This window comes from Lepisma saccharinum, chromosome 14 (genome assembly GCF_977018435.1).
Source record: "Lepisma saccharinum chromosome 14, izLepSacc3.1, whole genome shotgun sequence".
In the NCBI taxonomy this organism is placed as follows: domain Eukaryota; kingdom Metazoa; phylum Arthropoda; class Insecta; order Zygentoma; family Lepismatidae; genus Lepisma; species Lepisma saccharinum.
In genome coordinates, this window is record NC_139242.1 from 67,424,371 (window position 1) to 67,443,454 (window position 19,084).

At 37.6% G+C, this 19,084-nt stretch overlaps 1 long non-coding RNA gene across 1 annotated transcript; it reads right to left on the reverse strand.

Annotated features, from left to right (window-relative positions):
* Window positions 1–4,832: 4,832 nt before the first annotated feature.
* Window positions 4,833–18,869, reverse strand: LOC145998594 (uncharacterized). Its single transcript, XR_014443331.1, has 3 exons — window positions 18,599–18,869; window positions 8,508–8,657; window positions 4,833–4,883 (listed from the first exon to the last, which is right to left on the reverse strand). It is a non-coding gene; the product is annotated as an uncharacterized LOC145998594 (long non-coding RNA).
* Between the last annotated feature and the right edge of the window lie 215 nt (window positions 18,870–19,084).

Consider the following 19,084-nt stretch of genomic DNA (forward strand, 5'->3'; position numbering starts at 1 on the left):
TGATTTTTTCTTTTTCTTATGATTGACTTGTGCAATGGGAACATTTGCGATTGCAATATGTTATTGTGTGATATATTGGCGGGTTGGACATTTCAGACATTGGATTTCATTTATGCGACTTCAGAAATTGGAATTAATTATTTCTTTTTGGCAACTGCATGCTGAAAAGGGGATGGTTGTATTTTCTAAATGACTTGTGGGAAGGGATAATTTGCAACTTCTTATTTTTATGATGGGATGGGATGGGAGTGGGTGGTATTCTGTGGAAAGGACAACAAAAACTTTCAACATAGGAGTTACTTCATATTTGGACTTTGAAAATTAACTTCGACCCGCAATTCAGTGCCTGGCCTTGGTAAAAAGAGGTAAGTTACCTTCTTAGATTTAATTTTAGCCTTCATTTTTGGTATCTTCATGTGCCAATGCGGAAAACAGTGAGAAATAGTGGCAGGTGACTCCGGCCAATTTCTAATATGCCTTTAAAAGGGATTCTATAGATAAAGGTGGGTAGCTGGAGCGTAGCTTAGCAGAGGTGAGGCTGCAGTAGCGGTAGGTCAATTACCCCAGGGGCGGAGCCTGGAATCTGTGGGAAATTTGGACTCTACAATATCTCAACTTCAAATGGCTGTACATTCGTAAATACTTGTTTCCACGCTCCAAATTTTTGTTCCTCATAATTAGCATCACATAATCTTCATATAATAATAATAATAATAATAATAAAAACCCACCTTCCAAAATTGCGGGTGTAGAATGGGACACTGGAGCCGATATATCTTTCATCCCATATATTCCACCCAAGTTATTATTTTTTAGATTATGCACCTGATGTGTTCTGGCTGTGTACTATAAGTTTCATGCTCATTATAGGTTATTGGAGCACTACTTAAGAATTGTGTTAGCTTATCGTGCTGGTGTTTAGGTCTAAGGCTTATTTTCTTCAGTTTGTTTTGTGCTTAACCGAAGCTAATGTGCAATGCTAGATGTAAATGTGTGTGTGTGATTAAGAAGTTCCTGCTCAGTGGAAAGTAACAAGTCTGGGTGTTGTTGTTAAGACATAAATAATGTTCACTTTTTCAAGAGGTGAATTCTACACATGGACACAATGAAATGTAGTCGCACCAATGCCAAACCACGAATGTGCTAAATCTTACTTTGAGATAAAATCATTTTAATATTTAATTCTCTGTGAAAAACCTGGTTTTACACTTGGAGCAGTAGTGTTGTCACCAGTATTGTCCAATGATTTACACTGATGAAGATGTATATTTCTAGCCTTGTATGCACAGTGTACAATATCATGTGTAGAATGTGTCCTTATAATTTAAGCTCATTTACGTTTAACCTTGTTTGTTGAAGTAGTTATTCAGAGTTACATGATGTGTTGAAGTAGTTATTGAGAGTATTTCTTATCGAAATGGAAAGTACATCACTATGTTTATTAATAAGAATTAACTTCAGATAGTATTCATTCCTTTCCAGATAGTTTTGTTTGTATAGTAATTATTTGAAATAGTTCTTTTTATCCAGTAACAACCTAACCATTACAAACCACTTGCTTTGTTAGTGGTTTGAGTTGATGTTTTAAGTCCACTTCGTGCACATTAAGGCTAATCGGGACTGAACCTACAGTTGAAAGTGGAATCCGAAGTAGCATATATATGTTGATTTTGTGATATTTCCTGTGGAGCTACTCCACTTGCCATCTTTAAATTATATCCATAAAATCATACTTTCTATCTGCATAACTTTTCAGCAATTTTGAAGTAAAGGCTTTTATTTTTATGTATTTTTATTTTTTGCAAATTACACGGTCACTAGTATCTCTTTCTTTTCCTTGTATGTCATATTTGTGCTCATTACTTTTTTTTAAAAAAAATAATAACTTGAGGAAAACATTCTAAAATTAGTAGGTGGAAATTTGTGTGCAGAAATAGTGTTCATATTTCTTGTAACAAATGAGAAGAAATCCAAGAGTCTATTCTTGTAACTAACTTGCCTCTTTTACAATGTAATTATCTTGCCAGAAGACTAACACACTATTTTGGGAGACACTGTACTGTAGTCATACTTAATTGTATTTGACTGTTGTTATCCTGTTGAAGTGTAATATTTGTAGATTATTTGTTACAAATTTAAATGTTATTGTAATATTTGTAGATTATTTGTTACAAATTTAAATGTTATTGTAATATTATGTGATCATTGTTGTTAAAATGGCTTGATGTAGAAGAAATTTGTTCTCTTAGTGCTTTTAGGGCTATGTTATTTGGTATATTTTAATTTCAAAATTACAAATAAAATTGTAGTTTTTGTACTATTATTTTATAAATATATGTTATTGTTTTCATTAATGTGTTTCAATTTTGTAAGATAATGTATAAAATTGGTTTGATTAGCCAAGCCACCAAGTGAAAATATTAACTATGTCTTAGCCCTTTGTTAAATGCCTATCGCACTATACTATAAAACACTATATAGTAGTACATGAAAAGCAGAATTCTATGTGTTACAAATTTAGTCACATTTGGTAATATTGGGGAGGGATTTACCTGCCTGTGGGTCCATCTAAAAAAGGACTGCTTTGAAAAGAACCAAAAAAAAAAAAATGAGACGTTTGAAATGTGGTAACAATGCTTTTTCTGGAGGGGCCACTGCACACAATTCTACAGCAAAGGCTCAGTAAACCCGGAGGAAGTCCAAGACATTGGATCGAGCCCGGGTACTTGGTTGGAAAGTTGGGCAGTGAAAGAGGATTTCTGTTTGGGAGCATATTTGCTTTTCTTTCTTATCGTTTTCTGGAAAGTGTCTAAAAAAACAACTTAAAAACTTAAATTTGTGTATGTAATAGGATACAGGAGCATGGTAGTAGACGAATTAATAAAATAGCTTTTGCGTTAACATGTTCTGTTCTTTAAGTGGGAGACTTTCATCATTCATCGTTACGATTAGTCAAAAGTGGCAGAAATCCAACGTAAAATAACAAAAACTGCGATTGCAAAGACCCTCCCCATGTGCAGTGCTGGTTGTCACAACTAATGCTATTACTGGATGGGACCTGCTATAATCAGGATGGAAAAAGTGTGTCTGGATAATAGCAGGTTCTGTTCAGGATGTCGGGGGTGGGAGCTTTATTTTCTTGTATCAAAAACAAAAGTCATTATTGACTTGAGGAATTTTTCAGGGCTGCAAGGGACATACACAGGCCATCAACTCATACTTGGCTACTACAGTTTTATTTCAAATATTCCATCAATAATATGAAAAAGACATGCTATATTTAACATTAGTTTTTATTCATTATTTTTACAGCAAAAAAAATATTTTAATTCAATTGTACAAACAGCATAACATAAATGAATGGCTTATTGCAGAAAGGGACCTGAGTCACTTTTGCACAATTCCGAGAAAAACAAGAAAAATCGTATAATATTGATAGTGTAAGAAAGAAATGTACCATTGTTGGCTCAAATATTCAGCATAATGAATAGTTAATTTTGCAACTCTCAATGCACCCACCTGCAGTATGCTGCTAGAGACAGTGGAGATGAAAAAGTTGTGACTCCGGTACCTTTCTGCAATAAAAGTGGAAACTGTGAGAAATAAGACTAGAAATATCCTCTTCATTTTGTTAGTCTGTTCTTCAGACACCACACGTGTCTACCTGTGGCCTCACGAAACGAAACGCAAAATTTTCCTTAAAATACTTGTAGTCGAAACGGTATTTTATTCTGGACGTAGGGTATTTTTGTTTATGTTCATACGTCTTTTGAATTGACAGGTTTTCATGTAGGTATTTGATGTCTGCATAATCTCCACGTTTAGTTGGAAAAGACGCGATATGTCCATGCACTGCCTGTATATCCTCAGCCTTAATCATATTCCCACTTTTGCTCTGTCCGCGCATATGAGGTATTTTGCCCTCTAACAGTAACTTCCGCAAACGCCTTATTCTTTTCTCTTGACACATCATAAAGTCTGCAAAACGCCTCACAACAAACTTGTTTTTTGCTACTTGCCAGTAGTACGTGGTACTTTAACGACTTTTCGTGTAACGCAGCATCTTCTTTGCGTGGACGATGTGTCTTAACATTTTCAACATGGATCATTCTCTGCAAATGTATATCCTGATCATCTTTACTTTGCATTCTATACAATATGTCAAAAATTGCACGTTGTTCGTCTTCGTTGAATTGCTCATAACATTTTTTTGGGCACTTTTTTCTTCCAGATGTCGAATTCCTTTCCTACGTTTTCTTGGACTGTCAACGCTCACGTCGCTAACACTACTCTCGTCCTGCATATCTGTAATACAAGCAACATAACATCTCACAACAGTTGCAACCGCTCTGCTCTAACACACATCACCCTCTACAGACCACGGCTACAGACGCACCATTCTTACGGAAATCGCTCGTAACTTGTTTCAGAGTTGCCAATTTTATTTTCCACACAGTTATTTCTCTTTCTCTGTGGAAAGGGACCAGTGTCCGTCGCTACAGAGTAGCTAAGTTTATTGCAGAAAAGGACCCGAGTCAGTGACTCGGGTACCTTTCTGCATTAAAGTACACTTTTCACTGTGCATTTTCTTGGCTATAGCCTCGTGTGACTGACGTCCTTTCTGCACTAAAAGATGCGTCTGTAACTAGGAAAATAAAAAATACCATTAACTCAGATTCCTCAAAAATGTGACTCGGGTCCCTTTCTGCAATAAGCCATTCAAATGTAGTTTCCAGCAAGTTTTTTCAATTACATGCCAATTATTTTTATCACTTCCATTTCATCTCGATTCATTGAATTCTATGTACATTTTATTGTGTTGTTTTTTCATTAGATACCAATGCTTCAAAATATTAATCAATGAATATTCATTCCACTCCCAACTACATATAAAGATACGTGTTATGTAAACTTCAGATTCTGCATAAACAATCACAATGCCAAAAAAGTATCTGTAAATAAAATCCTTCCAGTGCATCAATATCAGCTTAACCCTAGTTTTCGCCATATTGGATTCATTGTTACAGCTACATAGTAGAACCCTGACATTATAAGCCTTCAATCTATTAGTCACTGTGCTAAAGAATCATTATCTTCAAATTCAGACTTTTCTTTTTTACAGCATTCCCCACATGAACTCTTGAAATCACATTTAGAGTGTAATAAATAATTTCATAGTGCAGTATCTTTGGAAAGTAACAAAATCTAAACTACTTGTTTTCATGAGGCATTCTTCTGTCAATTGGAATTATCACACTTCTTCCCAACAAAAATAATTAAGTTGCCATGAAAGAGTTACTTTTTCTGAAAAATGGGTGTCGACCAGTTAAGAATTTTTGCTATTTTTTTTTTTTATTTTTTTTTTATTTTTTTTGTACAGTATAGTGGATTTAAATTGAATATTTCGAAATTGAGTTGTAGTTTCAGTTTTCATCTAACCATGCTTGCAATAGGAGGTTCAGTGAACAAAAAATGTATATTATCTTAATTTCCAACTATACATAATTACAGGGGCAAGAATTTTGTTAGACACCTGTGTACAATATTATTCATTTCTCATGACTTACTTCAACATAAAAATACAACTTTCTTGTGTGTCTGAATTTAAAAACAATCGCTCTTAATCTAAAACAATTTATTTCTGTTTAACCCTTTTCAAGGTGCTGTCAATCTCAATATATTTCAGTCCAAAGCTTCTGCACAGGAAATTTTGGCTGCCTGGACATTGCGATAATTCCTACAAAAACATTAGTTTGGACACAGTAGAGGAAATAAAATTCCATCTTGCAAGAAGAGGCCTACAGCTTGCAGTGGCCCTATAGTCCCAAAATTTGGATCATGTATTACTCAAAACTATCATACAATGCAAATTATGGGTGATAAAATGTTAACCTAGTACATTCATACCCTTTCCCAGTAGGGGATACCTCTGTAAATTGCTCTAGCTAGGGGGAAGTTTTTCATCTTAAGATCATGTGGAAAAATAAGTTCACTGAGTAAAGTCAAAAATGCATTGCAGAAGACACATGCTAATGAGTAAGGTTAACCACCGAGTATGACCTGAAATAGCTGTTTCAGTTAATAGAGAACAAAACTTTTGGCACTGTAAAGTTCCATCACAAGCCGTAGTCTCTCCTTATAAGCAGGTTTATGCATATTTAAGCTAATCAGGACTGGTCCTACAGTTTAAAGTGGAATCTGAACCACTGTGCAATATACCTCCTAAGTAAATAAGGTCTAGATTTGAACCTGGGACCTCTAGCATTGTAGCAAACTGTGCCAACCGCTCCACCATGGAGCTTGGAATGTATACACGTTTTATATAACATCATTTATTATCACAGTTACCTGAGAAGGGGCAGAAATGACATTTGTCTAGTCACAAACTGGCAGTCATTTGTGTTAATTCACACATATTCCGTTGTAGGATCCTAAAAATTGCTCATACACCATTTTTTTATTTGCTTATAGCAAAGATGCAATGTTCCTATACGTGGCTCTGTGCAACATATATGTATTGAGATTGGCGCAATAATGAATCCTGAAAATCATTCCTCGCACAAAAAAATATTGTTTCATCGTATAATCGTCATACCCTTTTTCCTTGCAAAAATTAGTACATAACCTTTCATCACAATAATAAGGGCACAGATTAATGAGTCCATACTTTGCAATACTGGAGTAATATTTTAACTGTAATGTACAAATCAATAACTAATGTGTTAACTTTATTTTTCAGACAGGAAAACATTCACTGTCATGAAGAAATGATGCAAGTCGAAATCGACTCACAATTTTAACATGCATCCAAAACTTACACCAGACACTTCAATTCAATGCAAATGTTCAAAATTAATGCAATTAGATTAATCAATGAAGCTATTACTGAATTGGTGTTTTAAGTCCACTTTATGCACAGTAAGGCTAATCGGGACTGGACCTACAGCCGAACCACTATATGCCTCCACCTGGTATCGAACCTGGGACCCCTTGATCACAAGGTGACGACGCTAACCACTGCACCATCAGGGAGGCCCATATAATGAAATGAAATGTTCAAACTTAATAAAATTAGATCAATCAATGAAGGTACTATTATTTAATGCTTCAAAACAATTAAAATTTGAACTTAACTTTCTTTGTGGGTATTTTTTATCCAGTGCATGTCCTCATAATGGTCGCACCTCATTTATATTTGCAAAAATCTGCAACGATTGTGCGGTGGAATAAGGTACAATGATAATGCATAGTGATAGCTGTAATTAATCTAAATACAGTGGACTCTGTAATTCACACACCCTTGGAATTCCTATTGAAACCAATGTTAAAAATTCGCACGTAATTCAAATTTTTGAAACTTTCATTTGGATAAATTGAAGGCAGCTATCCAATGGGGAAGAGAAAGTTTGTGTCCGCTGGTAATCAGTCCCCACCCTCTCCTCTATAATGATGCCAATGATTTGAAGTCGCAGTATTCTTTCTACAATCAGTTGTGACTAGTCTACTGGGGTGCAATGTTGAAGCATTTTGCATAGACTAGCTCGAGATTGCAGAGAAAAAATAAAATTAGATAATGTTGTTAGACTTGTGTGTCTTAATGCAGTGTACTTACTTAAAACAAGTTTTGCTTTTACTGGTAGCTTAATTACTCTTGTGAGAGGAATTGTTTCTTGCTTGCACTATAGGATCATGCACGAAATACTGTATTTACGCATGTATAGTGCACGTGCATGTATAATGCGCACTCTGGTTTTGGATGGGTAAAAGTGACAAAAAATTATATCTCGTATATAATGCGCAGTACAATCCAGTTTCAAGAAATGGCTTTCTTAGTTGTAGGTTGTAAATCTGTTGCTATGCTGATCAATAGTGAATGATGTCATACCTATTCAATTGCTCATTCCTTCTTTTTCAAAATATATACTTTTTCTGTCCGTGACTAACGTAACATTTATATGAGGCACATTCAGGACCTTCCAAATAGCAGTTAGCAGCACAAGATTTCTTCCATTAAGGAATTTACACACTCCATGTATGTCATATTATTTGGCTAGTAATACATTTTAATTTTTATTATCTTTTTCCTTCGTCCAAAGTACCATAAAAATCAGAACGTTTCTTCATTTTTTGATGAACTTATTTCAACCGCATTTCACATTAGTGTCGTTATCTTGTATGGAATACTGTTTCCATATTCAGAAACTTCAGGATTCAAGCTTTACAACGATATATAACAAGACAGGGTTCCGTAAACATGAAAAATCAATGCAAGTGTCACAAAATCATGTAATGACCCTGTACGGTTTCATGTTGGATGTCTGAATTATTCCGTGCATAATACGCACCACAGCTTTTGTGGGCAAAAATTTTGGAAAAAAGTGCGCATTATACATGAGTAAATACAGTACATGTTCCCTTGGAATTGAATTTTAAAACAAGAGTCCACTGTAGTAACATGTCTAAAAAGACTTGAAATAAAGACATTTAGAATAAAAGAAAAGGCCTACTTGTGATTTGCATATTTCAGAATAACTTCCAGGAACTGCAGGAGGATCAGGTAGTGGAAGATAGAAGCTGGTGAACCAACTCCACACTGGGTTTTGTCTCAGATTTTCCAATCGGGAGCTTTCTGGCAATGCAGCTCAGAGAACCACAACCTGAAATATATAGAGGTTTTACTGTCTTTATTTGGGATGGCTAATGCACACACATTACCAATAATTTATATAATCAATCAGTAAACTGCCTGTAATTTTGGTACTATTTTCATGAACATTATTTTCTACACCAGGTTGTGCAAATTAAACATTATGTGCAGGTTTGTTGTATAAACTAGGGATGGCCAGATCCGGATCCATTTTGCATTCCAACATGCGCTTTTTTGGAAAGTAAGAATGTGCTTATAACATATTGTTACCTGATAATATATATATATATATATATATATATATATATATATACATACATACACACACACATACACACACACATATATATATAGTGTGCGCGCGTGCACGATTTGAAATTAATTAATACACTTACAAGGGAGGTCTAAGTTTCTCCCTCCGAATTTCCATGAAACTTGGCAGGTGTATAGAGCCCCCCCCCCCTCAAATTGAAGTGGGGATCTGACACCGAAACCACGTAAATATGGCATAGGAAGAAACAGGAGGCATAGGGCCTCTCTATACACCTGTCAAATTTCATGGGAATCGGAGGGGGACACAGGGGTCAGATGAGCCTCACGTCAATTTGTCCTCATCTTGACATTTGAGGCGGGTTTTACCCCCTAAAACAGTTTTTTAGCCGAAACAAAAAAAAACACGTATTTCTTCCTTTGGGCCCCTCTATACACCTGCCACGTTTCATGGAAATCGGAGGGGAACACAGGGGTCAGATCCCCACTTCAATTTGTCCTCATCTTGACATTTGAGGGGAGGTTGCCCCCTAGATCAGAATTTTAGCCGAAACAAAAAACACGTATTTCTTCATTTGGGCCCGTTTATACACACACCTGCCAAGTTTCATGGAAATCGGAAGGGGACACAGGGGTCAGATCCCCACTTCAATTAGTCCTCATCTTGACAATTGAGTGGGTTTTGCCCTGTAAAACCGTTTTTTAGCTGAAACAAAAAAAACACGCATTTCTTCCTTTGGGCCCCACTATACACCTGCCAAGTTTCATGGAAATCGGAGGGGGACACATAGGTAAAATACCCACTTAAATTTGTCCTCATATTGACATTTGAGGGGGTTGCCCCCTAAAACAGTTTTTTAGCAGAAACAAAAAAAAACAAGTATTTCTTCATTTGGGCCCGTTTATACACACACCTGCCAAGTATCATGGAAATCGGAGGGGGACACAGGGGTCAGATCCTCACTTCAATTTGTCCTCATCTTGACATTTGAGGGGGTTTTGCCCCCTAAAACAGTTTTTTAGCTGAAACAAAAAACACGTATTTCTTCCATTGGGCCCCACTATACACCTGCCAAGTTTCATGGAAATCGGAGGGACACTGGAGTCAGATCCTCACTTCAATTTGTCCTCATCTTGACATTTGAGGGGGTTTTGCCCCCTAAAACCGTTTTTTAGCTGAAACAAAAAACACGTATTTCTTCCATTGGGCCCCACTATACACCTGCCAAGTTTCATGGAAATCGGAGGGACACTGGAGTCAGATCCTCACTTCAATTTGTCCTCATCTTGACATTTGAGGGGGTTTTGCCCCCTAAAACCGTTTTTTAGCTGAAACAAAAAAACACGTATTTCTTCCTTTGGGCCCCACTATACGCCTGCCAAGTTTCATGGAAATCGGAGGGGAACACTTACATAACCTACCTTGTTAGTCTTACACTTTGTAATTATATAACACTGCATATATTATAATGTTTTATTTTAATTTGTAAAACTGTAACTGTAGAACAATTGTATAATTTTTGTATAACATTTCTATCTTGTTATATGTGTTAAAGGTTTCATCCTGGAATGGAATGTCTCACATTTATGTGAGTTTTCATTTCCAATACATTCGAATGAATACATATTCGTTTCAATGGCATTTACAAAATCATCTCTGACATTTTATATTAAACAAGTAAGATTATTTTTGTGCACGAGTGTGTTAGCCGATGCGTAGCAAAGTATTTTAGGAACAACACTTGAAAAAAATTCTTGTAGGACTAACTAATGAAAAATTTCTTTGTAATCGAAGATCATAATACCTTTTAAGATGTGGTAATATTATAATGGGGTTGAGATACGAAACTCTCGGATCCGGATCCGGATCCAGATCCGAAACTTTCGGACTCGGATCCAAATCCGGAATTTTCGGACCCGGATCCGTTTGGCCATCCCTAGTATAAACCAGTGAGTAGAATACACTGCCAAAAGTCATGGGATAGCAGTATGCAAATATTAATGTGGCGCTAGCATCGCATAGTAGTTGTACTCTTGGAATAAATCTTCTAACATGATTATGCAGGGTGGCTATTAGCGATTAGCCAAAAGTGGCAGAAAAGCGAGGTAAAATAAATCAAATCAATCAATAAGCACTGAATTGAATCCTCTCACAAGTCACAACTGTTCTTCGTGGCATAGGAGTAAAATAATTTTACACCGCCTTGCTACGAAAACACTGAACTCAAACTCTCAATGTTCACGAACGCCCATGTCAATGAAGTGTCATTGTGTATATGCAGCCAAATTTAACACCCATAGCTTTCCCAAGATACAACTCAGTGGCAACAAAATAAACAGACGGAAGGAAAATGAAAGGATTATTGTGTGTGTTTATGTGTTTAGATGTGATGTTTCCTGTGTTTCTTGAACAAACTATAACTCCAACTGTAGGCGACAGAAATTTATGGAACTTGGACAGTCAGGTTCAAAATGTCACGCCCTATCTTATGATGGGCCTTAAAGTGACGAGATTCATTAGAACTTCTTGTGTGCAAGAAAAATACAGAACACTGCATTTAACTTGTGCACCGAAGTTTCCTAACTGTACAATGTTACACTCCTGCAATTGACTGGTCACCGTGGCCCTGCCCGATATCGCTTCTAAAAATGTACGTTGTATAGGTAGGTATCCCACAACTTTTGGCACTTGAGTGTATATTTGTATCAGCAAAAATTTCATTTCAGTTCACATGCTATTATTGGGAGATACTACAATCTAATAGCAAAAACTACACAAACTAGAAACTGTATCAAGGGAAAAAAACATACAGTAATCATGAGTATTTAATGAAAAAAAAAACACTACATATTTTTAAGAAAAAAATCAGAACTTTCAGTAGCTGAAAAGCATCAGGCACATGCATACATCACCATACAAGATCTATTTAGTGTAGAGTTTGTTCTCACAGGAATTGAGATTCTGATAACCTTCTCAAGCACAGGTAGAAGGAAATGAAGTTTTTACACAAAAATTCCTCTTCAGGATACTATGCCCTCACAATACACCTATGTGCATTGAAAAATTATAAAATTTAATATTATTATGGGCCTACAATTATTCAAAGTTTTTATATACACTGGTCAAAACAATTAGGGGAGCAAGCAAGAAATCCCAAAACCAAAGTTGGAAAGTCAAAAGTAGCAATGTATGTTGATGAAGTGAGTGTGTCCTCAACCAGTACAATTCATCTGCGATGAATCATCAGCATGAAGAGCTCTCTAGTGACACCATAAGGCACGTGGCAGAATTTGTGATATGAGGAGCAATCACGAGGTCACTTGAGAACACCGGTTGTGTGGTGCTGGCAGACCGTAAGTGCAGGTCGGTTTCAGTTGAGTAGTGTTGAATAGGAACGATGGCAGAACAACACGATTTAGGGGAATCTAGCGCATGGAGAGCCATTGGGAGGATGGAAGCAGGGCAAATACAACGTGAGGTGGCTGCAGCCCTTGGTGTGTCACGCAGTGTCATTTCCAGGTTGTGGACACGATTTCAACAGACAGGTACAGTACGAAGGAGGCCTGGGCAAGGTCGCCCACGGTCAACAACAGTTAGGGAAGACCGGTACTTAGCATTGTCGGCTCGCAGGAATAGGCAGCAAACTGCAACTGACTTGCAACGTGGCCTTGTTTTGGCAACAGGACGAAGAGTCTCGGGCCAAACTGTACGAAATCGCCTGCGGGAAAGGGGTCTTTATGCAAGAAGACCAATGGTGTGTGTCCCTCTGAATGCCCAACACCGTAGGGCCCGCAGACAGTGGGCTGTGGAACATCGTGAGTGGGGACATGGAGAGTGGAGTTCAGTTCTCTTCTCGGATGAGTCGCGTTTCAGTCTCCAGTCAGATAATCGACGCATTCTCATCTGGAGGGAACGTGGGACTCGCAATTATCCCGCACATGTGCGCGAAGTGTCTCAGTATGGTGGCGGTGGCTTAATGGTATGGGCAGGGATCAGTGTTGGTCGACGTACCCCCCTGCACATTATCCGGAACGGTACTTTGACAGCCTTACGGTACCGGGATGAGATCCTCAGGCCTCATGTTGTCCCAATGGCTGCAGATATCGGTGATCGTTTCATTTTTGTGGACGATAATGCCCGACCTCACCGAGCACGTCTGGTTGAAGCCATGCTACGGGATGAGGGTATCGAACGAATGGTATGGCCAGCGTCCTCCCCAGACTTGAATCCCATTGAACATGTGTGGGACACACTCGGAAGACGCATTGCTGCTCGGCCAGCGCTGCCTACAACTCTGCAACAGTTGGAAATGGCCCTTCTGGAGGAATGGGTGAATATCCCGCAGGCTGTCGTTGATAACCTTATTGGTTCCATGCAAAACAGATGTGCAGCTGTCATAGCAGTTCATGGCGACCACTTGCCTTATTAGAGGTATGGATCTGTTGCGTATCTGTCCATTTCTGTTGTCTTATCACCGTGCTGTTCTCCTAATTTTGTGCAGTACCTTGCAGAAATCACCCCTAGAACTCTGTTGTGCTAATGACTCAATAGACATGTATTGTACTGGTTGAGGACACACTCACCTAATCAAAATACATTGCTACTTTTGACTTACCAACTTTGGTTTTGGGATTTCTTGCTTGCTCCCCTAATTTTTGTGACCAATGTAAATACTTAAAATAATATTATTCAAATAGTTTCCTCACCATATTGAGTGTAAGTTGAAAAAAATAATTTTTGTGGAAATTTTAAATGTTTTATTTTGATTTTTTTAAAAAAATCAATTTCAAGAAAAGTACAATTTTCTGTAGGAATGGTCTTATGTTGACATCATCATGTTTAACTTTCCCTCTAAACATGACCACTTTTGTTGTTACGTCAGAAATAGAAATTGTAGTAAAATCGTTATTATATGCAACTCTTAGCTCGAACCAGAAACTGACAATGCATGTTCTAAAGAACAGAAATACGAATAAAGCAATATAATTTTTACACACATTTCTACACATGCAGCAGATACAGTCCAGCCAAAGGAAACGAAACTAGCTGGAAAGTACGATTCCAAACACGAGAGGGGAAGCAGGTAGAACACTCACCACACCACCCTGTGGCATTTAGCTTGTATGGGTTCGCTTGTTGTGTTTATTACTGCTTGTTGTGTTGTGTTTGTGGTGTCTCTTGCAATTCCTAAGAAACAGTTTCGAAGTGGAACAAAGACAATTCTGACGCTTTGGACCCTGTTGCACATTCTACAAAATGCCCTCGGCCTCGATATAATACACAATCCCACAAACCATTCAGTTACTACATTTTACTATGTATAATAATACTATTATTAGTGAATGCTATCCTGATTACCGTTAATTAGTACATTTGTAATATTTACTAAGGATATCAATTTAATTGAATGACCCAAAAAAAAGGTTACTGGTTTACAAACAAGTTTATCTACTACTGTGAAGTGATGAATACTTTCCTGATATATTCTGTTTGCTTATATAGTATATGGATGGCTATTTTTTTTTTCATTCTGTACCCTTACATAATTCGTAAAGACCTCTGCATATTTTGATGGCGATGTTACTACGTTTAAAACTTTATTGTTGTTTCCACAGCAGATCATTTTCCAGGAACCCGCTTCCTGACCAAAGTGCCGTCACCCCTATTTTGCCAATGAACACGTCCAGTTGACGCATGCGCACTTCTGTCCGTGGTCTCAGCTAAGGCAACCAGACAGTACTAGCGTTACTGATGTAACACGGTTGTGTCAGTAACAATGCATCGAGAAATGCTTCAATTCATCTACTGTTCTTAAAGGTATATTCACTTCATATTGTAGGTGATATGCAAGATGCCACTCAAATCAACTGCGGAGAGGATTTGAAAGAAAAAAAGTCACATTTATGTAGAATTAAATAATACAGGGTGTCTAGAAAGAATGTACCCATTTCTTCTCTTATGTTCTAAGCAACCAGTGTGCGGTGAGATATCTATCTGCACTGATTGCAACTAATCTGCAGAAGTTTCACTTGGGTACCACCGTGCACATGCAAACTGTTTGTACAAAATAGTGCTGACCAAACAGCAGAAATGGTTTTGTGTTGTGACGTCAGTTTTCGACTCCAGTTTTGGTTTGATCCATCTGATAAGAACTACATTAAGCATTGGTGTGCGCAATGTATGGAGAAAATTTACCAGCGCAAAGGCAAAACACTGGTCGCTCATCATGTTTGGTGGGAGCAGTGGAGAGAGTTTGGCAAGTCTTCCAGCACAATCCTAGGAATTCGTTTCAAAAACCAATTCGTGCATTGGAAATGCCACACTTTACAGTATGGGATGTGCTTTATAAGCGTTTGCAACTGAAGGCTTATAACATGTAACTTGTGCAGGCACTCACTCAACCAGATAAAGAATTTCCCTTGGCATTCAATGTGAACATGCAGAAATAACTATTCAACCACAAAGATTGGCTTAATATAAATTGTAAAGAGCATGCTCATACAAAATCATGGGGCTGAAAATACATGTTTTTAAAAAGCTTCATTTTTTTGAGGGCACCTTGTATATGTGAGTGTGTTTGTTAATATTATTCAAACATAATAAGCGAAGGAAAAACGAGTTAACTCCAAAAGTAGAAATGTAAAGTTGGCCTCCTCAATAATGATGTCACCTTTTAATTAAGGGGGTCAGGGGTTCGATACCCTGTGAAGGTACGTACGTGGCGGTTGGGACCTACTTTAAACTGTAGGTCCGGCCTCAATTACCATTCTGTACCTAAAGTGAATTTTAAAAAAAATGGTTAAAAAGTCAAGCAAACTCGAAACGTAGAGTGAGAAGTGCACAAACTAAGCCAGAACGTACTATTTTCTAGAAATTAATGCAAATAATAAACAGTTGGAAGAATGGTTGTCAGAAACCCAAAAGTAACATTTTTGCATGGAAAAAATGTAAAATTGTATTGCTAAAGTAGCAGATACTGTCATGCTAAAGTGTATTGCCAACATTTTCCAGAGAGGATACATCAGTAACAACTTCAGTAACTTTTAAAAAATATGTTAATTGAGATAAACAAAAGATAATGACCTTAAATTAAACAACATATACATGGCAAAAAAATGCTTTAAGGTTGTTTTGTTTTTATTTCTTTATATATCACAGAATTTTTGCAATATGCACGGGACTGTAAAAACTATGTCCTTTTTTAGTTATGTCAGTAACAGTGTATTTCATATTCTGCTGTGAGAATGAAAATAATAGATAACCAAATTTTAGTGGCTATTATTATTTGCATATGAACAATCTTTTTATGTGTGTTGTTAATATTGAAAGAATCTTTTTATGTGTGTTGTTAATATTAAATGAAGTTATGCATTTGCAGTGAAAAATGCAAAACTATGTCTCAAGACCACTTCTGAATGTGCTACATATGAGAATTGTTTTTCCACAAACTACAATTGCAGTGACCACAGTGACTTTTTTGAGGAAGTTCTTCAATAAAACTTCTTATTCTACAAGTTAATCAAAAAAGTTCTTGCCGTTGTAGAGCAGTGATAAACAAAGAGCAATACTTTTAGGTTTCGAAGTAATCTCCATCAGCATCCAACACCTTTTGCCAACGTTCCTGCAGCTGCACAATACCCTGGTGATAAAACTCGGCGGGCTTGGATGCAAAGAAGTCTGTGAGTGCGTTCCGCAGGTCACCCTCATTTGCGAAGGATCGCCCACGGAGGTGGTTGTCAAGGGAATGAAACAGGTGGTAATCTGTTGGTGCAAGGTCCAGTGAACAGTGTCTCCCAGCCAAGTTGCTGAAAGGTCTCCCGGGTTCTCTTTGCCACATGTGGCTTGGCATTGTCTTGCAGGAACATCACACCCTTGCGATTCACCAATGCCGGCTCCCTCTGCCGCAATGTAGGGTGCACACTTTGCAACTGCTGAGACTAGAGGTCAGCAGTGGTGGTCTGACCAGGTGGAAGGAGCTCGTAATGCACCACTTGCTGACAATTCCACCATACAGAGAGCATAACCTTTCGTGGGTACAGAGGTGGTCTTGAGGTGTGAGGAACAAGGTCACGTGGCAACAACCAATGTCTGGTATGCTTGGAAGTGTCATAGAGGACCCACTTTTCATCACCAGTGAGCAAGCAATCAAATATGGGTGTATTCAGGTGCCGAGTGAGCAAGGACAAACAGGCTGTCACTTGTTGTTCCTTGTTGGCTGCTGACAATGTGTGGGGTACCCACTTGCTTAACTTGTATGACTTCCCTATCCTATGCAGGTGCAGTCTGACTGTTTCAGCGGAAACATGGAACGTTTCTGCAAGTTCATCACACGTTAGACCACTGTCCTCCTCGATGGCTGCTTTCAGGGCCTCATCATCCAACACATGTGGTCGTCCACTGCGAGGTTCATCCGAAAGGCTCACATCTCCCGAACAGAATTTCTTGAACCAATGCCTGGAAGTGCGTTCGTTCACGGCATTCTCCCCAAATGCCTGGCAAATGCGGCAGCTGACAGGCCCACTTTAAAGTCATACAACTAATACACGCGAACAAGCTGCTTCGATACCTCCATTTGTCTTCGACACTGGAGGAGCTATGACTGCTGTGTGTGCGCAACGTGCCTGTATTACTGACAGTCGATGATCAGACTAACTCCCGATCGCTTGGTAGGCACGTGCGTCATTTCGTTTCCTCTCTGTGAGCGCATGATTACTGGGACGTCAAAAACGGCAAGAACTTTTTTGGTTACCTTGTACATGTGTCTGCTGACAGCTGGGATGTGAAATTTTCACTTCCTCTCACAGTAGAAGCCTTCCCTTTACATAAAATGTCTCTCTCTAATACATTTTCTTTTCTTTTTTCCTTATCTGCAAAAGCATATCACTTGGAATTTGAAGTACATATATTTTTTAAAATACAACCTTTTTTGTGTGTTAAAAACATAAAATTATGAACTTGTAAGAAATAATATTTATATAAAATGGTGTTGAATTGCACATATTTTCCCATTTCAACTGACTATAAAGTAAATTCTGGGATAGTGAAAAGATAAATGCAAACCATTCAACAACTTTTCTCCGTGTGTGTGTAATGTATGTTCAACACATTTTGTAAGAAAAATGTCACAAGAGTTAATATATACTTAATAAATTCAATACTTATTAAATCTTTCATTTTGGTTTTTATTGTTTCAAATTCTAGTTTACTAAAGATCACTACAATATTAACTGTAGGTTACATTTAATTTGATGTTAAAATTAAGAGATTTTTCTGGCTGGTCATGAAACTAATGTCACGATTAGTAAGTTTCAGTTTTGTTTGTGTAGTCAAATCATGTCAACGTAATATTTTTCTTCAACTTTCCTATACTTATTTAATAGATCAATGTTTCAGCAAAAGACAGTAAAGCTTTTCTGGGGCAATAATATGTGACCATTTCTAGTGTATATAATATTCACAAGTAAAATATACATGGAATTATCATCAGAATACACTGATATATTGAACATCATTCATATTTCCCATAGTGTATATATTTGTTGAATTTGATTGGGTGGGCAATCGGGCTCTGATCTTGATGTTTGTGAAATTCGCTGGCTGGGTACACATAATCACTTCAGGGACCTGAAAAGCACAATAACAATTCCATTATTAATATGAAAATTTGCATGTGTACATACCAAGATATGTTCTTAAAACTGTAAAGTTTCATCATTCCACGTGCACTCCTTCTGGGTTGGGCTACGAACTTTTCAGCACCCCCTCGTAGTCATTGGAACTCATCTCCATATTGCTGCAGTGCTGATCCCAAAATTGTGATTGCAAAGACCCTCTACCATGTGGACTTCCTGGTTTCAAACAAGGATGCATGTGCAGTCTGTTCCTGCAATATGGACCGAGGGTGAGTTTAGTCTATTCAAATTTTCCTTGAGCTGGAGAGGGCCACTGCACATGATTCTAGGGTAAGAATGAAATTAATTAAATTTTCTTTCAACTTCATTAACTTTGTCATTGTAAATCGAAACGAATTACCAGAGCTCTTGAAACAAAAACTGTGATCAAATGAACACTTATATGATTAGAAGCAGCCAGTACGATTACGAGGCTTCTTGTGGGAGGCGCAAAATTATGCGAGGTATAATGAAGATTAGATCAGGATTTTGGGG